At 38.4% G+C, this 14,941-nt stretch overlaps 1 long non-coding RNA gene across 1 annotated transcript in view; it reads left to right on the forward strand.

The window, feature by feature from the left end:
• The window catches only part of LOC132432393 (uncharacterized), a 47,360-nt gene that overhangs the window by 627 nt on the left and 31,792 nt on the right, over positions 1-14,941 (forward strand). The window contains exons 2-3 of the long non-coding RNA XR_009520890.1: positions 471-637; positions 2,022-2,139. This is a non-coding gene — a long non-coding RNA (uncharacterized lncRNA). The remainder of the gene's footprint in view (positions 1-470; positions 638-2,021; positions 2,140-14,941) is intronic.

Genomic DNA, 14,941 nt, shown 5'->3' on the forward strand with positions numbered 1-14,941 from the left:
GCTCCTGGCTCCTGGGCTGCAGGGAACACGGGCCTGGGCTTTGCCCTCCGTCCAGAGCCAGTTGCTAACCAGCCTCACCCAGATCACCCTAGCGCAGATGCCCAACAGGTATGGGCCCACCGAGCCCAGCCTCTCCCTCTGAGCTGCGCCCCCGTGGGGCACTGACACTGGGCAGAGCCACAGCCACTGGGCGCTCCCTGCTCCCACCGTTCCTCCCCGCCCCGGGAGCTCTTCTGCTGGAGAGGATCTCCCTGACTTCCCTTGCTGCGAAACATCCTGCTCCGCCACCTGCAGAAGCCCCCTCTCACCACCCCAGGCTTCCCTGCCATCACCTCAACCAAGTGTGTACTTCTGCTCTTAGAACTCCCAAAGCGCTTACCTCGGGGGCAGAAGGCCCCGTGGTCTGCAGTCCTCACTGAGGACGTTGATACTCACCAAGCACATTCACCTGTGGCCTTTAATTCCTGCAGCAATTCCACGTGGTGGCAATCATGCCCGTTTAACGATGAAGAAGTCCAGGCTCAGAGCGATGGAGGAACGTTCTCAGCATCCCCTGGAGGCAGGCTCTGAAGCCAAGAAGTCGAACTCTGAACTTCCATGCTCTTTAGTGTTGAAAGAAGACCACAGACGGAGCAAGGTTTGAATCCCGCTTTATCATTTTCAAAGTCTGTGACTGTGCAAGCTTCTTTTTTTTTTTAAAGTTAATCCCAAACTCCTAATTTATCCCCCCTTTCCCTTTGGTAACCATAAGTTTGTTCTCTATGTCTGTGAGTCTGTTTCTGTTTTGTAAATGAGTTCATTTGTATCATATTTTAGATTCCACATTTATGTGATAACATGGAATTACTGTCTTTCTCTGTCTGACTTACTTCACTTAGTATGATAATCTCTAGGTCCATGCATGTTGCTGAAAATGACATTATTTCATTCTTTTTTTAAGGCTGAGTAGTATTCTGTTGTGTATATACCACATCTTTATCCATTCATCAGTTGATGGACATTTAGGTTGCTTCCATGTCTTGAATATTGTAAATAGTGCAGTTATGAGCATTGGGGTGTATGTATCTTTTCAAATTAGAGTTTTCTCCGGATATATGCCCAAGAGTGGGATTGCTATATCATATGGTAACTGTATTCTTAGTTTATTAAGGAAACTCCATTCTGTTCTCCATAGTGGCTGCACAAATTTACATTCCCAACAACAGTGTAGGAGGGTTCCTTCTTCTCCACACCCATCCAGCATTTATTATTTGTAGATTTTTCGATGATGGACATTCTGACTAGTGACAGATGATACATCTTTATAGTTGTGATTTGCCTTTCTCTAATAATTAACGATGTTGAACACCTTTTCCATGTACCTATTGGCGATCTATGTGTCTTTTTTAGAGAAAAGTCTATTTAGGTCTTCTGCTCTTTTTTTTTTTTTTTTTTGCAATACGCGGGCCTCTCACTGTTGTGGCCTCTCCCGTTGCGGAGCACAGGCTCTGGACGCGCAGGCTCAGCGGCCATGGCTTATGGGCCCAGCCGCTCTGTGTCACGTGGTATCCTCCCGGACCGGGGCACGAACCCGTGTCCCCTGCATCGGCAGGTGGACTCCCAACCACTGTGCCACCAGGGAAGCCCCTGCTCATTTTTTGATTGGGTTGTTTTTTTGTTATTGAGTTGTGTGAGCTGTTTGTATTTTTTGGAAATTAAGCCCTTGTCATTTGCATTGTTTGCAAATACTTTCTTCCATTCCACAGCTTGTTTTTTTGTTTTATTTATGGTTTCCTTTGCTGTGCAAAAGCTTATAAATTTGATTAGGTCTGTGTAAGCTTCTTAATCCCTCGGTGCCTCACTCAGTTTCCTCATTTGTAAAATGCCAGGGATCATCTCAGAGTTGTCATGGGGATTAAGTGAGTTGGTGCAGGGTTTGCATTTAAAGCAGTGCCTAAGGGTGCCATATAGTAAGTTCTCAATAAACGGGAGCTGTTGATATTAATAAGTATTTAATAAGTACCCAATCTTCTCTCCACTAGGCTGTAAGCTCCTGGAGTATGAGAGATGTGCCCTGGACCATACTTGGCCTCCCAGCCCTAGTCTCCAGTGAGGGTCTTGAAAGTGCTGTGATGATGACAGCAAGACAGGGGGATCCAGGTAAGTGCAGATTTTGTGAACTAAATGTTTGCGGCCTCCACAAAATTTCTATTGAAATCCTAACGCCCAGTGTGTTGGTATTTGGGAGCTACAGCTGAGGGCACAGGAGGCTAAATTTGAAACAGGAGCTGGTTGTTAAAGGTAATCATGTGCCATGGACAAGACGTTTTCCTCTGCTTTCAAGCTCCTTCTCTAGCTGCTTTTGCAACTCCTTGGTTTGGGACAAAAGGAATTGGCTTCTAGATGGATTCTTTAGGTTCCTGGGATATCTGTGTGCTGCGGATGGTATTGAAGCAAACTTTGGTGCTGGGGAAAATGTAGGACAAATGTTCTATTGAGTTTGACACCAGCTGGAATTAGACATTTGTTTTTAAGAAATGCAATATTCGTATGTTTAAGTGCAGTTTGTGATTCTAACTTTTGGCTAGCAGAATAAATAATGTGGAGGTTTGAACAGCCCAGCTTTATGGAACAAATAAGCAAAAGGGGAAGCAAAGGCCAATATTTGTAAGAGTGGTTCCAAGTAACCTGTTCTTCACATGCAGTGCCATATTAAATCTTAAATCCTACTGAATAGTATTATACCTGGTTCTATAGACAAGGACACTTACGACTCAGAGGCTTTGTTGGTGACACAGATCACTCAGCAGTAGCTGTGTAGTCAGGATTCAAATCCAAGTCTGTTGGCTCCAGTGTCCACGTTTCCTTCCACTGGCCCAGGTGGCAGAGTGACTAATGGGGGACTTAGTCTGAAGGTCAGCTCTCTTATACGTGATAAAATAGCCCATACAGTCTGCCCATGTTCATAGGTTCTTCATCAAACTTTTCCCCATAGAACAGGAGGAAAAAACCACATCTAACGTCACCTCAATTACCATCTACTGAAAACAGCAATAAATCACACTCATATTTGTATGTACTATAGTCTTAAAAATGTACATAAAAGCTAAAAGTAAAAAAAAAAAATCCAAAAAGGATAAGTGTTAATGAGGAATTCCATTCACAGAAAGCTAAAAACGGCAACAACAAACGCCTATTTTAGGGTTGCAAGTGGTTATGAAATCTCTGGTTGCTATAGGACATGAAAATGATGATTTACAGTATACCAAAACTTATACAACACTGGCTTGCAGAAAAGAAAAATTATTTTCTCTGAAATGATTGGGTGTCACAAACCTGAGTTTACTTGTGTAGTTTGAAGTTGCATTCAGATGATGGAAAACACTGATCTGGTGCTGTGAAGAGGGACTTGTTGGTAGTTATTTGGTTTTGTGTTTTTAACTGAAGTATAGTTGATTTACAATGTTATGTTAGTGTCCGGTGTACAGTAAAGTGATTCAGTTATGCATTTATATATATATATATTTTTTTTCTTCCTATTCTTTTCCATTGTAGATTATAACAATATATTGAATATAGTTCCCCGTGCTATACAATAGGACTTGTTGTTTATCTATTTTATTTATAGTAGTTTATACCTGCTAATCCCAAACCCCTAATTTATCCCTCCCCAACCCTTTTCCCCTTTGGTAACCATAAGTTAGTTTTTTATGTCTATGAGTCTGTTTTGGCTTTGTAAATAAGTTCATTTGTATCATACTTTAGATTCTACATAAAAGTGATATTATATGGAATTTGTCTCTGACTTACTTCACCTAGTATGATCATCTCTCGTCCATCCATGTTGCTGCAGATGGCATGATTTCATTCTTTTTTATGGCTGAGTAGTATTCCATTGTGTGGAGCAAGAGCATGGGATATCTTTCCATTTCTTTAAATCATCCTCTGTTGTCTTTATCAATGCTTTATAGTTCTCAGCATATGTCTTTCACCTCCTTTTTCAGGTTTATTCCTAAGCATTTCATTCTTTTTGATGTGATTTTAAAAGTGATTGTTTTTGACTTTCCCTTCCCTTTCATTGTTAGCATAAAGAAATGCAACAGATTTCTGTATGTTAATCTTATATCCTGCTACATTGCTGAACCTGATTTTCAGTTCTAGTAGTTTTTGTGTGGCATCTTTAGGATTTTCTAACATAGTATCACATTATCTATGCATAATGACAAATTTACCTCTTCCCTTCCAATGTGGATACGTTTTCTTTCTTTCGCTCACCTGATTGCTGTGACTAGGACTTCCAATACTATGTTGAGTAGAAGTGGTGAGGGTGGGCTTCCTTGTCTTGCTCTAGATTTTAGCAGGAAGATTTTAAACATTTCACTGTTGAGTATTATGTTGGCTGTAAGGTTGTCCTAAATAGCTTTTATTACGTTGAGATATGTTCCCTGTATACCCACTTTCGTAAGAGGGTTTTTTTTTTTTATCATGAATGGATGTTGAATTTTGTCAGATGCTTTTTCTGCTTCTATTGAGATGATCGTGTGGTTTTGTCATTGCATTTGTTGGTGTGGTGTATCAAATTGATTGATTTGCATATGTTGAATGATCCTTGTGACCCTGGGATGAATCCACCTTGATTATAGTGTATGATCTTTTTTATGTGTTGCTGGATTCAGTTTGCTAACGTTTTGTTGAGAATTTTTGCATCTATATTCATCAAAGATATGGTCAGTGATTTTCTATTTTGGTATTGTCTTTGTTGGGTTTTGGCATCAGGGTGATGGTGGCTTCATAGAACGACTTTGGGGGTATTCCCTCCTCTTCAGTCTTTCGGAAAAGTTTGAGAAGGATTGATATACATTCTTTTTGCATGTTTGGCAGAATTCCCCAGTGAAGCCATCCAGTCCTGGACTTTTGTTTCCAGGGAGTTTTTTAAATTACAGGTTCTATTTCACTTCTAGTGATCAATTTGTTCAGAATATCTATTTCTTCTTGATTCAGTTTTGGTGGGCTGTACGTTTTAGAAACTTGTCCATTTCTTACAGGTTGTCCAATTTGTTGCAATATATTTGTTTTTTTTTAATTCCTTGTTTTTATTTTACTTTTTAAAATTTTTATTTTACATTGGAGTGTAGTTGATTAACAATGTTGTGTTAGTTTCTGGTGTACAGCAAAGTGATTCAGTTAAACATATACAGGTATCTATTCTTTTTCAAATTCTGTTCCTGTTTAGGTTATTACAGAGTATTGAACAGAATTCCCTGTGCTGTATGGTAGGTAGGTCCTTGTTGGTTACGTTTTTAAAATATAGCAGTGTGTTCATGTCAATCCCAATCTCCCAATCTATCCCTCCTCCCACCCCATCCTTCTCCCCTCTGGTAACCATAAGTTCATTTTCTAAGTCTGTGAGTCTGTTTCTGTTCTGTAAATAAGTTCATTTGTATCATTATTTTTAGATTCCACATGTAAGCAATATATAATAATTGTCTTTCTCTGTCTGATTTACTTCACTTAGTATAAGAATTTCCAGGTCCATCCATGTTGCTGCAAATAACATTATTTCATTCCTTTTAATGGCTGAATTATATTCCATTGAATATATGTACCACATCTTCTTTATTCATTCATCTGTCAATGGACATTTAGTTTGCTTCCATGTCTTGGCTATTGTAAACAGTGCTGCAGTGAACACTGGGGTGCATGTATCCTTTTGAACCATGTTTTTCTCTGGACGTATGCCCAGGAGTGAGATTGCTGGATCATATGGTAGCTCTATTATTTCTTTCTTAAGGAACTTCCATACTGTTCTCCATAGTGGCTGTATCAATTTACATTCCCACCAACAGTGTAAGGAGGGTTCCCTTTTCTCCACACCCTTTCCAGCATTTGTTGTTTGTAGATTTTCTGATGATGCCCATTCTAACTGGTGTGAGGTGATACTTCATTGTGGTTTTGATTTGCATTTCTCTAATAATTAGCGACGTTGAGCATCTTTTCATGTGTCTCTTGGCCATCTGTATGTCTTCTTTGGAGAAATGTCTATTTAGGTCTTCTGCCCATTTTCTTACTGTGTTGCTTGTTTTTTTGATATTGAGCTGCATGAGCTGTTTGTAAGTTTTAGAGATTAATCCCTTTATAGTCTCATCGTTTGGAAATATTTTCTCCCATTCTGAGGTTGTATTTTCATTTTGCTTATGGTTTCCTTTGCTGTGCAAAAGGATTTGAGTTTAATTAGGTCCCATTTGTTTATCTTTGTTTTTATTTCCATTACTCTAGGAGATGGATTGAAAAAGATATTGCTGCGATTTATGTCAAAGAGTGTTCCTCTAAGAGTTTTATAGTATCTGGTCTTACATTTAGGTTTTTATGTTTGTGTATGGGGTTAAAGAATGTTCTAACTTCATTTTTTAACATGTAGCTGTTCAGTGTTCCCAGCACTATTTATTGAACAGACTGTCTTTTCTCCATTGTATAGTCTTGCCTCCTGTGTCATAGATTAATTGCCCAAAGGTGGGTGGGTTTATTTCTGAGCTTTCTATCTGGTTCCATTGATCCATATGTCTATTTTTGTGCCAGTACCATATGGTTTTGATGACTGTAGCTTTATAGTATAGTCTGAAGTCAGGGCACCTGATTCCTCTAGCTCTGTTTTTCTTTCTCAAGATTTCTTTGGCTATTCAGGGTCTCTTTTGTCTCCACACAAGTTAAAAATTTTTTTGTTCTAGTTCTGTGAAAAATGCCATTGGTAATTTGATAGGGATTGCACTGAATCTGTAGATTGCCTTGGGTAGTACAGTCATTTTGACAATATTGATTCTTCCAATCCAAGAACACAGTATATCTTTCCAAATGTTTGCGTCATCTTTGATTTCTTTCATCAGTGTCTTATAGTTTTCTGAGTACAGTTCTTTTACCTCCTTGGGTAGGTTTATTCCAAGTACTTTATTATTTTTGATGTGATGATAAATGAAATTGTTTCCTTAATTTCCCTTCCTGACCTTTTATTGTTAGTGTATAGAAATGCAACAGATTTCTGTGTGTTAATTTTGTATCCTACAACTTTACTGAAATCATTGATGAGCTCTAGTAGTTTCCTGGTAGTGTCTTTAGAATTTTCTTTGTATAGTATCATGTCATCTGCAAACAGTGATTGGATTCCTTTTAGTTCTTTTTCTTCTCTGATTGCCGTGGCTAGGACTGCCAAGACTATGTTGAATAAAAGTGGTGACAATGGACATCTTTGCCTTGTTCCTGATCTTAGAGGGAATGCTTTAACGTTTCACTGTTGAGCATGAGGTTAGCTGTGGGTTTGTTGTACATGGCCTTTATTATGTTGAGGTAGGTTCCCTCTATGCCCACTTTCTGGAGAGTTTTTTATCATAAATGGGTGTTGAATTTTGTGAAAAGCTTTTTCTGCATCTATTGAGATGATCATATGGTTTTTATTCTTCAGTTTGTTAGTATGGTGTATCACATTGAGTGATTTGCATGTATTGAAAAGTCCTTGCATCCCTGGGATAAATCCCACTTGATTGTGGTGTATGATCCTTTTAATGTATTGTTGGATTGGGTTTGCTAGTATTTTGTTGAGGGTGTTTGCATCTGTGTTCATCAGTGATATTGGCCTGTAATTTTCTTTTTTGTGGTATCTTTGTCTGGTTTTGTTATCAGCCTGAGGGTGGCCTCATAGAATAAGATTGGGAGTGTTTCTTCATCTGCAATTTTTTGGAATATGTCCTGAAGGATTAGTGTTAAGTTTTCTCTAAATGTTTGATAGAATTTGCCTGTGAAGCCATCTGGCCCTGGACTTTTTCTTGGGAGTATTTAAATCACAGATTCAATTTCATTACTTGTGATTGGTCTGTTCATATTTTCTATTTCTTCCTGTTTCACTCTTGGGAGATTGTACCCTTCTAAGAATTTGTGCATTTCTTCTAGTTGTCCATTTTATTGGCATATAGTTGCATAGTTGCTTGTAGTAGTGTCTTATGAACCTTTGTATTTCTATGGTGTCTGTTGTAACTACTCCTTTTTCATTTCTAATTTTACTGATTTGATCCCTCTCCCTTTGTTCTCTTGATGACTCTGGCTAAAGGTTTATCAATTTTGTTTATCTTTTCTTATTTCTGCTCTGATCTTTATGATTTCTTTACTTTCTTTGGGTTTTGTTTGTTCTTTTTTCTCTAGTTGCTTTAGGTGTAAGGTTAGGTTGTTCATTTGAGATTTTTCTTGTTTCCTGAGGTAAGAGTGTATTGCTATAAACTTCCCACTTAAAACTACTTTTGCTGTGCCCCATAGATTTTGGATTGTCGTGCTTTTGTTGGATCATTTGTCTCTAGGTATATTTTGATTTCCTCTGATTTCTTCAGTGATCCTTCAGTTGCTTAGTAGCATATTGTTTATCCTCCATGTGTTTGTATTATTTACAGTTTTATTTTTCTTATTAGTCATCCATTTTATATACATCAGTGTATACATGTCAATCCCAATCTCCCAATTCATCATACCCCAATCCCCACCACCCGCCGCTTTCCCCTCTTGGTGTCCATATGTTTTTTCTCTACTTCTGTGTCTCAATTTCTGCTCTGCAAACCGGTTCATCTGTACCACTTTCTAGGTTCCACGTATATGCGTTAATATACAATATTTGTTTTCCTCCTTCTGACTTCCTTCACTCTGTATGACACTCTCTAGATGCATCCACATCTCTACAAATGACCCAATTTAGTTCCTGTTTATGGCTGAGTAATATCCCATTGTATATGTGTACCACATCTTCTTTCATCTGTCAATGGGCATTTAGGTTCATTCCATGACATGGCTATTGTAAATAGTGCTGCAGTGAACACTGGGGTGCATGTGTTTTTTTGAATTATGGTTTTCTCTGGGTATATGCCCAGTAGTGGAATTGCTGGGTGATATGATAATTCTATTTTTAGTTCTTTAAGGAACCTCCATACTGTTCTCCATAGTGGCTATAGCAATTTAAATTCCCACCAGCAGTGCAGGAGGGTTCCCATTTCACCACACCCCCTCCAGCATTTCTTGTTTGTAGATTTTCTGATGATGCCCATTCTAACTGGTGTGAGGTGATACCTCATGGTAGTTTTGATTTGCATTTCTATAATAATTAGTGATGTTGAGCAGCTTTTCATGTGCTTCTTGGCTATCAGTATGTCTTCTTAGGAGAAATGTCTATTTAGGTCTTCTGACCATTTTTTGATTGGGTTGTTTATTTTTTTTTTAATATTGAGCTGCATGAGCTGTTTATATATTTCGGAGATTAATGCTTTGTCTGATGATTCATTTGCAAATACTTTCTCCCATTCTGAGGGTTGTCTTTTCATCTCATTTATGGTTTCCTTTTCTGTGCAAAAGCTTTTAAGTTTGATTAGGTCCCACTTGTGTATTTTTGTTTTTATTTCCATTACTCTAGGAGGTGGGTCAAAAAAGATCTTGCTGTGATTTATGTCAAAGAGTGTTCTTCCTATGTTTTCCTCTAAGAGTTTTATAGTGTCCGGTCTTACATTTAGGTCTCTAATCCATTTGGAGTTTATTTTTGTGTATGATGTTAGGGCGTGTTCTGATTTCATTCTTTTACATGTAGCTGTCCAGTTTTCCCAGCACCACTTATTGAAGAGACTGTCTTTTCTCCATTGTATATCCTTGCCTCTTTTGTCATAATTAGTTGACCATAGGTGCATGGGTTTATCTCTGGGCTTTCTATCCTGTTCCATTGATCTCTATTTCTGTTTTTGTGCCAGTAGCATATTGTCTTACTACTGTAGTTCTGTAGTATAGTGTGAAGTCAGGGAGTCTGATTCCTCCAGCTCCGTTTTTTTCCCTCAAGACTGCTTTGGCTATTCGGGATCTTTTGTGTGTCCATACAAATTTTAAGACTTTTTGTTCGAGTTCTGTAAAAAATGCCATTGGTAATTTGATGGGGATTGCAATGAATCTATAGATTGCTTTGGGTATTATAGTCATTTTCACAATATTGATTCTCTCAATCCAAGAACATGGTATATCTCTCCATCTGTTGGTATCATCTGTAATTTCTTTCATCAGTGTCTTATACTTTTCTGCGTATAGGTCTTTTGTCTCCCTAGGTAGTTTATTCCTGGGTATTTTATTCTTTTTGTTGCAGTGGTAAATGGGAGTGTTTCCTTAATTTCTCTTTCAGATTTTTCATCATTAGTGTATAGGAATGCAAGAGATTTCTGTACATTAATTTTGTATCCTGCAACTTTACCGAATTCACTGATTAGCTCTAGTAGCTTTCTGGTGAGATATTTAGGATTCTCTGTGTGTAGTATCATGTCATCTGCAAACAGTGACAGTTTTACTTCTTCTTTTCCAATTTGTATTCCTTTTATTTCTTTTTCTTCTCTGATTTCCGTGGCTAGGATTTCCAAAACTATGTTGAATAGTAGTGGCGAGAGTGGACATCCTTGTCTTATTCCTGATCTTAGAGGAAATGCTTTCAGTTTTTCACCATTGAGAATGATGTTTGCTGTGGGTTTGTCGTATATGGCCTTTATTATGTCGATGTAGGTTCCCTCTATGCCCACTTTCTGGAGAGTTTTTATCATAAATGGGTGTCGAATTTTCAAAAGCTTTTTTTGCATCTATTGAGATGATCATGTGATTTTTATTCTTCAATTTGTTAATATGGTGTATCACAGTGACTGATTTGCATATATTGAAGAATCCTTGCATCTCTGGGATAAATCCCACTTGATCGTGTTGTATGATCCTTTTAATGTGTTGTTGGATTGTGTTTGCTAGTATTTTGTTGAGGATTTTTGCATCTATATTTATCAGTGAAAAGGGTCTGTAATTTTCTTTTTTTGTACTATCTTTGTCTGGTTTTGGTATCAGGGTGATGGTGGCCTCATAGAATGAGGTTGGGAGTTTTCCTTCCTCTGCAATTTTTTGGAAGAGTTTAAGAAGGATTGGTGTTAGCTCCTCTCTAAATGTTTGATAGAATTCACCTGTAAAGCCATCTGGTCCTGGACTTTGGTTTGTTGGAAGATGTTTAATCCCAGTTTCAATTTCATTACTTGTGATTGGTCTGTTCATATGTTCAATTTCTTCCTGGTTGTCCATTTTATTGGCATAGAGTTGCTTGTAGTAGTCTCTTAGGATGCTTTGTATTTCTGCGGTGTCTGTTGTAACTTCTCCTTTTTCATTTCTAATTTTGTTGATTGAGTCCTCTCCCTCTTTTTCTTGATGAGTATGGCTAATGGTTTATCAATTTGTTTATCTTCTCAAAGAACCAGCTTTTAGTTTTATTGATCTGTGCTGTTGTTTCTCTTCTTTGTGTTTCATTTATTTCTGCTCTGATCTTTATGACTTCTTTCCTTCTGCTAACTTTGGGTTTTGTTTGTTCTTCTTTCTCTAGTTCCTTTAGGTGTAACGTTAATTTGTTTATTTGAGATTTTTCTTGTTTCTTGAGGTAGGCTCGTATAGCTATAAACTTCCCTCTTAGGGCTGCTTTTGCTGCATCCCATAGGTTTTGCATTGTCGTGTATTCATTGTCATTTGTCTCTAGGTATTTTTTGATTTCCTCTTTGATTTCTTCAGTGATATCTTGGTTATTTAGTAACGTATTGTTTAGCCTCCATGCGTTTGTGTTTTTTATGTTTTTTCCCTGTAATTCATTTCTAATCTCATAGCATTGTGGTCAGAAAAGATGCATGATATGATTTCAATTTTCTTAAATTTACTGAGGCTTGATTTGTGACCCAAGATGTGATCTATCCTGGAGAATGTTCCATGCACACTTGAGAAGAAAGTGTAATCTGCTGTTTTTGGATGGAATGTCCTATAAATATCAATTAAATCTCTCTGGTCTATTGTGTCATTTAATGCTTATGTTTCCTTATTAATTTTTTGTTTGGATGATCTGTCCATTGGTGTAAGTGAGGTGTTAAAGTCCCCCACTATTGTGTTACTGTCGATTTCCTCTTTTAGAGCTGTTAGAAGTTGCCTTATGTATTGAGGTGCTCCTATGTTGGGTGCATATGTATTTGTAATTGTTATATCTTCTTCTTGGATTGATCATTACATAGTGTCCTTTCTTGTCTCTTGTAACATTCTTTATTTTACAGTCTATTTTGTCTGATATGAGTATTGCTACTCCAGCTTTCTATTGATTTCCATTTGCATGGAATATCTTTTTCCATCCCCTCACTTTCAGTCTGTATGTGTCCCTAGGTCTGAAATGGGTCTCTTTTAGACAGCATATATATGGGTCTTGTTTTTGTATCCATTCAGCAAGCCTGCGTCTTTTGGTTGGAGCATTTAATCCATTGATTTTTAAGGTAATTATTGATATATATGTTCCAATTACCATTTTCTTAATTGTTTTGGGTTTTTGTAGATCCTTTTCTTGTGTTTCCCACTTAGAGAAGTTCCTTTAGCATTTGTTGTAGAGCTGGTTTGGTGGTGCTGAATTCTCTTAATTTTTGCTTGTCTGTAAAGCTTTTGATTTCTCCGTTGAATCTGAATGAGAGCCTTCCTGGGTAGAGTAATCTTGGTTGTAGGTTCTTCCCTTTCATCACTTTAAGTATAACATGCCACTCCCTTCTGGCTTGTAGAGTTTCTGCCAAGAAATTAGCTGTTAACCTTATGGAAGTTCTCTTGTATGTTATTTGTCGTTTTTCCCTTGCTGGTTTCAATAATTTTTCTTTGTCTTTAATTTTTGCCAGTTTGTTTACCATGTGTCTCGGAATGTTTCTCCTTGGGTTTATCCTGTATGGGACTCGCTGCACTTCCTGGACTTGGGTGGCTATTTCCTTTCCCATGTTAGGGAAGTTTTTGACTATAATCTCTTCAAATATTTTCTCGGGTCCTTTCTCTCTCTCTTCTCCTTCTGGGACCCCTATAATGCGAATGTTGTTGCATTTAATGTTGTCCCCGAGGTCTCTTAGGCCGTCTTCATTTCTTTTCATTCTTTTTTCTTTATTCTGTTCCACAGCAGTGAATTCCACCATTCTGTTTCCAGGTCACTTATCCGTTCTTCTGCCTCAGTTATTCTGCTATTGATTCCTTCTAGTGTAGTTTTTATTTCAGTTCTTGTATTGTTCATCTCTGTTTGTTTGTTCTTTAATTCTTCTAGGTCTTTTTTAAACATTTCTTGCCTCTTCTCAACCTTTGCCTCCATTCTTTTTCTGAGGTCCTGGATCATCTTCACTATCATCATTCTGAATTCTTTTTCCGGAAAATTGCCTATCTCCATTTCATTTAGTTGTTTTTCTGGGGTTTTATCTTGTTCCTTCATCTGGTACATAGCCCTCTGCCTTTTCATCTTGTCTGTCTTTCTGTGAATGTGGTTTTTGTTCCACAGGCTGCAGGATTGTAGTTCTTCTTGCTTCTGCTGTCTGCCCTCTGGTGGATGAGGCTATCTAAGAGGCTTGTGCAAGTTTCCTGATGGGAGGGACTGGTGGTGGGTAGAGTTGGATGTTGCTCTGGTGGGCAGAGCTCAGTAAAACTTTAATCCACTTGTCTGCTGATGGGTGGGGCTGGGGTCCCTCCCTGTTGGTTGTTTGGCCTGAGGCGACCCAACACTGGAGGCTACCTGGGCTCTTTTGTGGAGCTAATGGCAGACTCTGGGAGGGCTCACGCCAAAGAGTACTTCCCAGAACTTCTGCTGCCAGTGTCCTTGTCCCTGTGGTGAGCCACATCTTACCCCTGCCTCTGCAGGAGATCCTCCAACACTAGCAGGTAGGTCTGGTTCAGTCTCCTATGGGGTCACTGCTCCTTCCCCTGGGTCCTGAGGCACACACTACTTTGTGTATGCCCTCCAAGAGTGGAGTCTGTTTAACTCAGTCCTGCCGAAGTCCTGCAATCAAATCGTGCTAGCCTTCAAAGTCTGATTCTCTAGGAATTTCTCCTCCCCTTTCCAGACCCCCAGTCTGGGAAGCCTGACGTGTGGCTCCGAACCTTCACTCCAGTGGGTGGACTTCTGTGGTATAAGTATTCTCTAGTTTGTGAGTCACCCAACCAGCAGTTATTGGGTTTCATGTTATTGCGATAGCTCCCCTCCTACCATCTCATTGCAACTTCTCCTTGTCTTTGCATGTGGGGTATCTTTTTCGGTGAGTTCCAGTGTCTTCCTGTCGATGAATGTTCAGCAGTTAGTTGTGATTCCAGTGTTGTCGAAAGAGGGAGTGAGAGCATGTCCTTCTACTCTACCATCTTGAACCAATCTCCCCTACAGTTTTTTTCTGGTTGTTGATTTCTAATCTCATAGTGTTGTGGTTGGAAATGGTGCTTGATGTGATTTCAGTTTTCTTAAATTTGCTAAGGCTTTCTTTGTGGCCTAGCACGTGATCTATCTTGGAGAATGTTGCACTTGAAAAGAATGTGCATTCTGCTGCTTTCAGACAGAATGCTCTATAAATATTATCTAAGTCCATCTGGTCTAATGTGTCATCTAAGACCTGTGTTTCCTCATTGATTTTCTGTCTTGGCGATCTGTCTGTTGATATAAGTTGGTTGTTATAATCCCCCAATATTGTGTTACTGTCAATTTCTTCTTTTATATCTGTTAACATTTGCCTTCTATATTGAGTTGCTTCTGTGTTGGGTACATATATTTACAATTCTTATATCTTGGATTGATCCCTTGATTATTATGTAGTGTCCTTCTTTGTCTCTTGTAACAGTCTTTATTTTAAAGTCTATGTTTTCTGATATAAGTATTGCTACTCTAGCTTTCTTTTGATTTCCATTTGTGTGGAATACCTTTTTCCAACCTGTCACTTTCAGTCTGTATATGTCTCTCTATCTGAAGTGGGTCTGTTTTAGAAAGTGTATATACGCTTCCTGTTTTTGTATCCATCTAGCCAGTCTTTGTCTTTTGGTTGGAGCAATTAATCTGTTTACATTTAAGGTAATTATCAATATGTATGTTCTTATTGCCATTTTGTTAATTGTTTTGGATTTCTTTTTGTAG

Source organism: Delphinus delphis, chromosome 10, assembly GCF_949987515.2.
Source record: "Delphinus delphis chromosome 10, mDelDel1.2, whole genome shotgun sequence".
Lineage (NCBI taxonomy): Eukaryota > Metazoa > Chordata > Mammalia > Artiodactyla > Delphinidae > Delphinus > Delphinus delphis.